We start from the raw sequence: 10,660 nt of genomic DNA, 5'->3' as shown, positions 1-10,660 counted from the left end.
AATTAATAATTATTCGAAAAAGTCTCAAAATATCAACACTACTTGCATACAAGTACTATCCCTTGTTGACAGCCATGATGCCCTTTCTCCTGAAGGCGCTTTGCACGCTTTGAATCATGGGAAAAGTCGGGCGAAGGATGCACTCCTCGATGCCTAAATCTGGCGGCCGCGTTAGCTGCCTAAATTCCCTCCCTTATGCTGGCTAACGAGTTGGGACATCCTTCCAAGATGGCGTCATGGCTAAATCCTGGAATTGGCATAGCCAAATGGCCAATTGGGACACGGCTTATGTAACTTGGAAGAGGGAATAAAAGTTAGTCTCATGATTAATACATTACACAGGTTAGTTGTCTTGCTACCCGTGGTAATCCGAAAGCGCTGTGGTCCGACTCCCGCGTCTATTAGTTCCCCACTTTTGCCACTTGTCGCGACAAAAATATTCTCTGGGTTGTTTAGTCATTACATTCCAACGCAAGGCAACGGACGCTTGTGTGCAGAGCTCCGGAATTCATCAATTTGTGAGATATTCTTTGGAAAATATTTGCAATTCTCGAACTTGTTATGTGTGGGGATGCACGATCGCTTACAAGAAGACGCAAAAAGTGAACACTTCGGTGGATATCTGGAAGAAAGCAGGTCCAAGGCTATGGCATGGTGTGGCTACGGTGAGTACCATTTTAGTTGATAAGAGGGATTGATCAACTTTGGCCGATTTTTTTAAATTTTCTGTTATTAGACGTTAATATACATATCTTGTGATGAGATAACAATTGGTTATCATTCGCCGTGGGAGGAAAGTGAGCACTGGGGAGGAAAATGTGCTGCTGCTACTTCCCGCCAGCAATGGCGGGAAGTGCCAGCTATATGCAAGTTGGCTAAAGACCTATGAAAAATTAGATCCAAAGTTTTTAGAATACGCATGTTTGCTGTTTATATCCGAATAAAATATTTTAAAGTCGGCCGGTAAGCAATTAATCGCCTTTTTTACACATCGTGGGGATATCGCGGGCGACTCCATTTTGGCGTCCTTATTGGCAATACATGAGTGTTCTTCTCTGGACTGAAAGCTTTCTATTTGTCTTCTAAATAAGTGGGGTTTAAATCAGGGAAAATCGATGTAGTGTAATGACTTCAAGGCAGAATTGTTGATATGTGAAGAGATCAATTTAATCTGCCATGTGCTTCTATTTAGATGATGCATATATCTCGCGGATTGATGCGCTGACGCAATGGCGGAATAGGAACCTCTTCGCAATGCCTACGAATTTATGTCCGCGCCAGTGAATGCGTTGAGAAAATAGGGCATCGTCGCATTAATTTGATATCTTTTCGTTTTATAAAGTGCATGAGTTCTCTTTCCGTTTGAAACATAAAATCGCTCTTTCCGTTGATAAGAGATATGTTTGTATTTTTTTTATAATAGAGTTCTAAACTTTCACTGATTGGTAACTAGAAAATGTTCTAACATTTGTAATGAGTGTTAAACTATTTCTTATTGAGTGTTGTATTGTCGATCCTTGTGTTTCATCCTTTAAATCAGTTTTCTTACATAATCTGTTTTCTACCTTTTAGTTGGAGTATTGCCGTGGTTTTGCTGTTTCGATTGCAAGGATGCTGGACCAGAAACTGCCGCTGGAGTAGTGCAATTGGTGGGAGCGAAGTTAAATTAGTGAAAGTGAAGTGCAATTAATACTATTCTGGAGCAGTCAGTGTTATCATAGTGCAATTAGGTTAGTGTAGTGCAAGTGATTTCAACGATACAAGGCTTGAATTTTTGTATCAACTGTTCTCAGTGTTGTTTCATTATTTATTTGCTGTGCTTAATCATCTTAAGTTTAAACTGTTTATAAAAGGAAAGTTATTTTACGTGGTGTGTGACTCACACAGTGAATAGCTATAGTTTGATATTGGACTAAAGAGATTTCAGTTTTACATTTGAAACTACATTTCTATGTAAGTTACAATTTTGGCAATAAATTTCTGTTTGATGTGATTGTGAACAATAATTGGGATATAATTATTTAAGTCTACATGACATCCGGTCCACGTTTCCCGTAACAGCTGCAAATTGCATGATTTCTAATGTGTGTTACAGTTAATGTGAGTGCCACCCCATCAGAGGCAAGTATTTGCAAATCCATGCACAGGTGAGTTTTGTGTTATAGTCATAATAAAATGCCAAATTTCAATTCTGTGAAGGACAACTGTTAGATAAGGTAGCGATTTTTAGTCAATAGCATTCTTCATTCTTAATCTTGCTCTGTGACATCCGTTGCAAATGCAATGAGCATTGTTAGATTAATTGCCATATCTTCAACGCTTTATGATGCATCACGTCCGAAATGTTGTTTGCGGTTGTGTTCGGTGCCATTTTTTCTCGTTCCTTTTGAAATCAAAAGAGTTCGGGGCTTAGTGGGTTTTGAGCTTTATCTGTACCAATCGCTCTTTCCGTTGATAAGAGAAATGTTTGTATTTTTTTAAGATCGATTTCTAAACTTTCACTGATCCCTCTCGCGCAAATACTTTCTAAAAGTCGTACTTTATTTACGCTTAATTATTCTGTGGTTTTCTTCGCTGTGCCTTATGACAACTAAAGTCAATGTCATACTCCGATAACATTACCGATATACATCGCAATACTTAGAGTAGGGGAATCCAGAAGTTGCGATGTTCTGACATGTTAAGCAGGTAATTGTGCACTGTGAGAGGCGTCGTAAATATTACGGAATACGTCGTCTGCTGGTCATGGAGTTAGCGGGAAATTAACAAAAGGACGATTTGTTGTTCAGTGATTCGTTGAAATGTATTTATTAACGGGTAGTGGTCAAGTCGAAAAGTTAATTCGGTTTTCTGTCCGTCCTATTGCCCTTTAAAACTATACGTTTCCCCATGCAGCGACCCGTCTTTGCAGAATAGGCAACACTGCGACATTTGGCAACACTTCGTTAGCTCGGGATGCTCATGGCAACACCTAGTGGCAGTCTCTTTAATCTCCTATATAATGTATTCTCCATGGTTAGTCTCATCTTCCTGCTTGATGCCAGCTGTTTAATTTATGTAGTCTCTGCGATTCCCTACGAAATACCAGCAACATTACACTTTCCACTAACTACTAACATTCCTAAATGATTTGATTCCATTGGAATGTATACACATACTTTTCATTCAAACGATACAAACATTCAACACTGAATATTAACTTGTGGAAAATTGAATGCAAAATCAGATACATTTCATTCTACATATTGCAAGATGACCACACTGTTTATACTCACAAGCATTTTATTTGGCATCCTCCCCAACAAAAAAATGCCTAAGAGAACAACTTCCCCTAACCCAGTCACATGCCGCCGAACTCGGAGAAACTGATCCAGCCCGAGGATATAAAATGGGCAATGCGTGTCCTGAAGGAAATTTACTAGATGGAAATATTTAACCATAGAAGGATTTCCCCACTTTCTGGCCTTATTTTTCATACTAGAATTATCAAAATTTCCCGTATCTCCAATTATTGAAAAGCTCATCCTTTATATGACTTGCATTGCTTCAGGAGAGAGAAGTCGCTTGATCAATTCATGTCAATTCTCCAAGCCCTTCAAATCAACGAGAACCTATCTACGTTCTCTGACACTAACAATCCTCTGACCGACTGATTATTCTTAATTAGCCCCATATAGACGCATTCAAGGAAACAATGGACAAAGTAGTGAACCCCTCATGTGACCTAAGTTTGGAAGAGTCTATGGTTCCATGGAGAGCTAGGCTGGGATATAGTGAATATATTAGGGGAAAGCGCTACAGGTACGCAATAAAGTTGTATGTGTTGATGGAAGCAAAGGGATTGGCACTGCAGGCCCTCCAACTCAGAAGTGTCTGGAAAAGGGCATTCGGAGAAGATGGTAAACAAATGACGGAGGATCATTTTGACTGAGGCCAATCCTTTTACATGGATAACTTTCATAACAGTGTAGCCAGTTCTAGATTCCATCCAAATGGGAAACCTAACTTGACAGGGGCACTGAGGAGAGGCAAGAAAGTTATTCCTCTTGTGGTGCTCTGCTACGAATTAAAGAAAGGTGAGGTGGTGGAGGCCTTTCATGAGGATAAAATCTGTACCCTCAGGTGGAAGGATAAGAGGGAAAACAAGGGAGGGAGGGTAAGGAAGAGGGCTACAATTGCAAGAGCTTTCTGATTGCCAAGAAAATTATCCAAATTAAATGTGAACTAAAATTTGAACCTATTTCTTATGATTATATTCATCATACATTCCAGTTTCTTGTCCCTAAGAAACGATAAAATTGAAAAAAAGGCTCCCTTTTTAACCACACTTTGTACTCTTATGTGCATCATGGATTCCCTATAATTACATGCGTTGGAATTCTCTTGCATCTCAGCAGGATACAGCAGAGAGAACTTTGACTTCTGCCTCCTCCTCATAGTGGGACTGGCCCCCACCTTAAATATATACAGCGTACATAGACTACAATAAATTAAAAGCACCAACCTTGCCAAGCAAAAATTGTTTCACAAATAAATATGAAGAGGGAAAGGCCAATGCCGATTAGCATTAGCTTCAGAGCAAAAGAAATGTGGCGGAGAGTAATCTTCATGATGGGATCCGAAGTTCCAGTTTCCACAGCGTCCTTTTGAGCAGCTGCATACGTGTACTCCTCTGTATCGTACGGGGGCCACCACTTCAAGCGCTGTCTTTGCAGCATCCCCACCTCATTCATCTGCAGGAGCCTGCAATCAATTAGACCCATGCATGTAATCAGAGCTGTAACTAGGCGTGGATCGACCACAAAGCCCACACCGAGGGATCTTTGTTGGCAGAGAATGAGGACCCAAGGGGGGTCCTTGGAAGATTCCAATGCACTGGTAGCCCAGTAATACAACTGATGCGCCCAGTCACCTCGGGAGGGGAGTGAAATGGGGAGGAAAAAGGATGGAGATGCCACCGTGATTAAGGTGCCCATCGACGCCTCCAGAATAGGGATAGGAATGGAAGGGTGGGATAGGGAATACCCTCGCTGATATGAAAGCGACCAGGGCCCACTACTAGCAAAACCATAATTTGCTTAGCCAATGATTTTGGAAGATTTTTCTATAAAAGAGAAAAATCAAATCGTTGCATGATCTTTGTTGGCAGTAAAATTTTTGTGCTTCTAGTCAACCAAGTAAAACCAAGATGCAACAGGTACCACTTCTAGCATGGCCTTGTATACATGTCATGTGTGCCATGTGTTATGTGCTATGTGTTTATGTATAAACACATGGCACATAATCAGGGAGGGTTTTACAAGGGCTTAAGTACCCCCCAGAATTCTTTCAGCATTACTAATCATATTGTATGGGGCTGACAAAACACAAAGCTAGTTATAACTATAGTGTTGCATTATTTATATAAAGTTTTTCTAATCTATAAATGAAAATTTCTACAAGTTTCTGTGAATCTATCGTTAAAGAGGTCTACGATTCTCAGTGCTGGTTAAAGTTAAATTGAGTAAAAGTTATCAGATTACTTGTAGCGATCACTTAATGAGGGACACCCTGGTGTGTATGGAATGAAAGACTTCAGTATAAAATTTAAATCTTACTTTGTATTTACAAGCTGTTCAGTACTTATTATTTATTTATTCCTGTACCACCAAAAAAAACACCATTGGTCTTTTACATCGACATTTTAGATTAAACAATCAAACGTACACATACTCTTGCTCTACATAAGGACACCCTATCGAGGCAGGACTCGAACCCGTCACCTCTAGTGTGGCAGGCAAGGACTTAACCCCGGCGCCACCGAGGCTGACCGGGTAACGAATGTCATCAACACGAAGGTTGGTTTGGATTGACGCAAATATGGAAAGGATATCTGTCAGGAGAGCGGAGTGGAGAACTGCATCAAACCAACGTCCGGATTGGTGCAGAAGACACCGCGGCGGAGCATGGCGCTCTAAACGATACTGTACATTTTATTTGAAAATTCGGGTTAAAAAAACGCTAAAACAGTTTAAACAATGCATAAAATAGTAAACACTGTAATATCCGAATAAAATTTATGTTCCAGTGTGTGATAATGTTTGTATTTATAGGTAAATATATTTTTTGGCTCAATACATCGCGTAAAGTTTGTCCTGCATGACGCTGAACTTCTTCAAAATCGTCCGATTTCACGCAACTTTCATTTTTACGCTAAATGCTCCATGTTTCAACCAACCCTGTTTCTTCAACCAACACCACACATTCCCCTCTACACGTTGATTGATAGGTCCTCTTGCCTTTTTTCATCAGACAAGAGTATAGTTCATAGCTTCATTCCATCAAAATGGAGCCATATGATGACACCCTTTGATACCTTTTTCTTCGATCTTTTTCTGCCTAAGCAAGTAATGTCGGTTCACTACCTTGGATGTATCTTACGAAGTTATGAATGTTGCGGTAGCTAAGTTTGCGGGGAAGATAATTGATTTTGTTTGCTTCTTGCATGGGCATGCGTCTATTACAGTGGGCGGACGCATTTTTCCCGCAGAAGTTCCATTTTGAGTTTAGTCCTTAATATTTATTTCATGAGGGACGTAGAGATACCAATCGGGTGATTTCTCGTGAGTTTAATTTCCTTCGGATGAAGTGATGAAGAAATTTTTTATTGCACTTACATGAAAAAATATCGCATAATTTCAAATGTTCCTGTAAAAGTGTTTGAGTTTTCTACTTCAATAAAACCCTAATTTTGGCCTTTTCGCATTTTCCGTAAGTTTAGTACTTCCTGTGGTACCGCTAAATTCATTTCGTCACACACACAATGGAAAAGAAGCGCGTCACCATAGGTCGCACACCTTTAATTATAGCCACTCGAGAAGCCTCTTCATAGACCGTAGGCTCCTTTCCTGCGTTCTCGGATCTAAAAATATTTCATCGCTTCTCTAAAAGTTGGTAACATCGATTTGTTTAACGCCGACGAGGCGCCAAATAAGGGACAAATCGTCTCACTACGCATCTCTTTTTACCTTCCACCATTTTCCGACTTCTATTATCAAAGATGGACGCCCTCCTAGCAGCACACGCGAGATGAATTTTGCTGTATTCGAGGCGGGGGAAGGGGAGAAACGAGCGGGGAGCGGACGGGGTCTTCCTGCCGCTCTTGTATCCGCGACGCTGCGTGGGCGTTAGAATATTTTCTTCGCGGACGCAGACTCAAATTAGGCTTTTTGTGGCTAAACGATGGCAGATAAGTCAAAATGCAAGAAATATGTTTCCTAATAGGCCAGTAATTCGGAAAAATCTATAGGGAATGACCGTAAAGTTTTATATTTTTTGAATTTTGACCCTCACCCCCCCCCCCTAAATTTCATTTGAGCGAGGGTTAGGGGTTCACCTAGAGGTCTCAAAATTTTCAGGTCTTAATTTTGATCGGTCCCACAACTTTTTTCATTAGGCCATTTCACGAGGCTGTTCATTTCAAATCGTCAACCGGAATTCGATGACCCTCGGGTATACAAGGATAGGCGAAAAAATTTCGAAAATTTTTAAATAATTAGTTAGCGAGAGGCGCCTAAATACCAACACAGCTGTAATTGGCATGCTGTTGCATTTTCACGCCCCCATCTATTTCGGACCACATTGCGAATCGCGAAATCAGTTCACTGTGGGGCAGCTTCGTTTCTACGGATTCGTGCTGTCATTCCTTGCGCTTTGATCTTGTTCTGCGCTGCAATACGTCCTAAACGCTTGCGATTTCAGCTCGTGTGAAGGTGTGTAAGTGTGCACCAGCGTGTGTAAATTAGAGACGGAGTGGTAACATTTGTTAAACGTTACCATCATCTTCCTTGGCGGAGTTCCTCCAACGGGCATCAAGTTCAGAGCCCCACCACCCACCCACGAAGCTCGGTGCCATATACCGTGCAATATAGGTACGCTCTTTTGATGTTCATCTTTGGCAGAAAATGCCAGCAGGTTATACCAGAACACAAGATAAAGCTGAAATGCGTATGCAAATTATTTATATTGATAGGGTACGTGCAGTATTGGTTTACAACTCCAGTGGCGGTTATGGCTCTATTTAATGACTTAAAATCCCTTAAGTCTCTGAATGTCACTGATCAGAGGCCAAAATTCAATGAGCTACCCTTAATCGCTAAATAAAAATTCTCTAACCATTTACGGTACTTAAGCGAGGAGGTAGTGCGTCTGTCATTTTTGGATGATAGGGTATCGTTTCATATTATAAGAAAAATGGTGAAACGAATGCATGAACGTGAAAATGATTCCTTCAGTGTCCGAAAAGAGTACCCGTGCCTAAAAACGTTCACACTTAAGATTTATCATTTTTGTATAACCAAGTTTCATGATTTTTTTAAACTCTTGAGCTACCTCATGAATTTCTCAACAAAGATCCTAAGGATTGTGAGACGACAGAAAGATACCAAGCAGTTCGATATCACATAAAACAGTTCTTGATCCTAATCACGGAACTCAATAGCATTTTTACTAACGACGAGGAACATAAGCAATATTTGCTGCAGATCGTTTCCCAATTTTGGGAAATGATAAAGTCACGAATGATTACCATTCGTGCCGACATGATTTGGTCAACGAAACGAGTTCAAAATCTGAATTTGAGAGAGAGTCACTGAAGCATGTGAGTATGGTGGGTGACCGTGGGTGAGGAGGAGAAGGAGGGGAGGGGAGGGTGACAGCCTCAGCCGTCTGTTGCGCCGCGTCGCGCGAGCCGTATAGCTTAGCGCCACTATTGGCGCCAGGCTGTGCGGGCTGCTAAGCCTAAATGGTGAAAGATACGCAAAAACCGACGAAATTTTGTGCTATAGAAAATAACTTACCCTAATTACCCTTAATTTGGTAGTTTTATAGTTTAGTAGCGAAATAGTATGACAAATTAAGGGTGCTGGTATTTAGGCGCCTCTCGCTAACTATAATTATTTAAAAATTTCGCCTATCCTTGTATACCCGAGAGTCATCGAAATCCGGTGGATGATTTTGAAATTTAAAAAAAATGTCTTTTGGGACAGCGTACTGTACCACCCAAACATTTCGGGGCTTTGAACTCCTCCACCGTTGCCGCTTGGGCCAATGTTTTGCTCTTTATCCCAAGTGCAACATTTCTTGCGTTAACCAATCATTAGCACATACACCGAGGAAAATAGAGTTATTTAGCCCGAAATTATTCACCATCGTAATATTTGCGGAGGACACCGCTAGCCCAGAGGCACCTGTCCTCTGACATTCCATGCTTGCAACCAGTTACCATTATTATGTATGTCAGTGACCAGTGGCGGGTGTATGGGGGGGCTATAGTCCCCCCTTGGGTACTCAATTTACTGTGGGGGTACAAATTCCAGCACTAGTGGGGGTCGGAGCAAATACCAATCTTAGAATAGAATATATTTTTTTCCGACCCCCAGAATATAGGTATAATAGAAGGGTATTTGTTCCGACCCCCACCACTACTGGAATTTTTAACCCCCACTTGGCAACCCTTTCCCTTCTCCTGGATACGCCACTGTCACTGACCAACGATTAATTTCAATACCCAGCATTATGCAAGCGATATGCAGCTGATTTTATGTTTAGTTTCCCAGGGGACGCGAATTCACAAAAGATATTTATACAGGCAACCCGCATACCACCCAAGCACTCCTGAAGAATATTGGTATTCTACGGTGTTTGGCAGTGGCGCCGACACCATGGGGCCTGAGGGGGCCCGGGACCCCTCAAAAGTTCGTCATGGGTGTGAGGAAAAAATGCGTCAGGCTTGTCGATTTTCCCCGGAGTGTCCAGATATCGAGATTCGAGTGATCAGGGTTCTAATGTTGATCATGTGACTCTTCTAAAATGCTTAAAAAACTTAAAACTCACTACTTATAAAATTTCCCAGGGCAAGATCCCCGGTTTGAGCCCCCAATATTTTTTGTAAGTCGGCATCCCAGGTGTTTGGAGGAGGAGACCAATAGCTAAGGTCATTTGCGCCATGAGGGAAGGGTAGGTAAGGAAGGGTGGAGTGAAACCCGGCGTCGGCATTAGCTTACCCTTAACGAAAGTCACCAAAGGGACCACGGATTAACGTCCCTTCTGACGGACGGAGTGTTGCACTTGAAATGTCTTCCAGGCAGGGATCAGGTAGTCTGTGAAAATTCTCTGCCACCGTCGGGATTTGAACCCGAGCCTACGGGGTGGGAAGCCAACACTCTAGCCTCCACATCAACCCGATTCCCCGGGAGCATATTTCAGTCTGCTTCCCTGAGAGAGGTACTCACTAGTACCCCTGGTAAAAAAATGCAAAAATCGTTTTCACTCATATGCATAAAAATATACATGGGGATCATTTTTTTCTTTCCCCCATTAAATTATTAGGCTAAAATTATAAAATTGATACACGGCTGACAAATAAATTTGTAAACTCCATCAAACACACTGCATTACATACAATCATCAGCCCTAAATACCATATAGCTATTTCTATCAAAAATATAACCATATTATCACTAAACAGAATATTCTTATTGATGTAAATTTCATACTCTCATTCACATAAAATCACATACTTATATTCAAAACAAGCAACATACTCATCACAATAAGTAAACTACCTTCATTTACAATAAAAAACATGATCTAATTGACACAAATTAACCCTATTTCACCA

At 41.1% G+C, this 10,660-nt stretch overlaps 1 long non-coding RNA gene across 1 annotated transcript; it reads left to right on the top strand.

Moving 5' to 3' along the window:
* The first annotated feature begins 370 nt into the window (after positions 1 to 370).
* On the top strand, positions 371 to 2,006 carry LOC124168007. Its single transcript, XR_006866814.1, has 2 exons — positions 371 to 665; positions 1,573 to 2,006. It is a non-coding gene; the product is annotated as an uncharacterized LOC124168007 (long non-coding RNA).
* The last annotated feature ends 8,654 nt before the right edge of the window (positions 2,007 to 10,660 follow it).

This window comes from Ischnura elegans, chromosome 11 (genome assembly GCF_921293095.1).
Source record: "Ischnura elegans chromosome 11, ioIscEleg1.1, whole genome shotgun sequence".
Classification (NCBI taxonomy): domain Eukaryota; kingdom Metazoa; phylum Arthropoda; class Insecta; order Odonata; family Coenagrionidae; genus Ischnura; species Ischnura elegans.
Note: the sequence above shows the minus strand (reverse complement) of the source record. Positions and strands in the feature narration are given on the sequence as shown.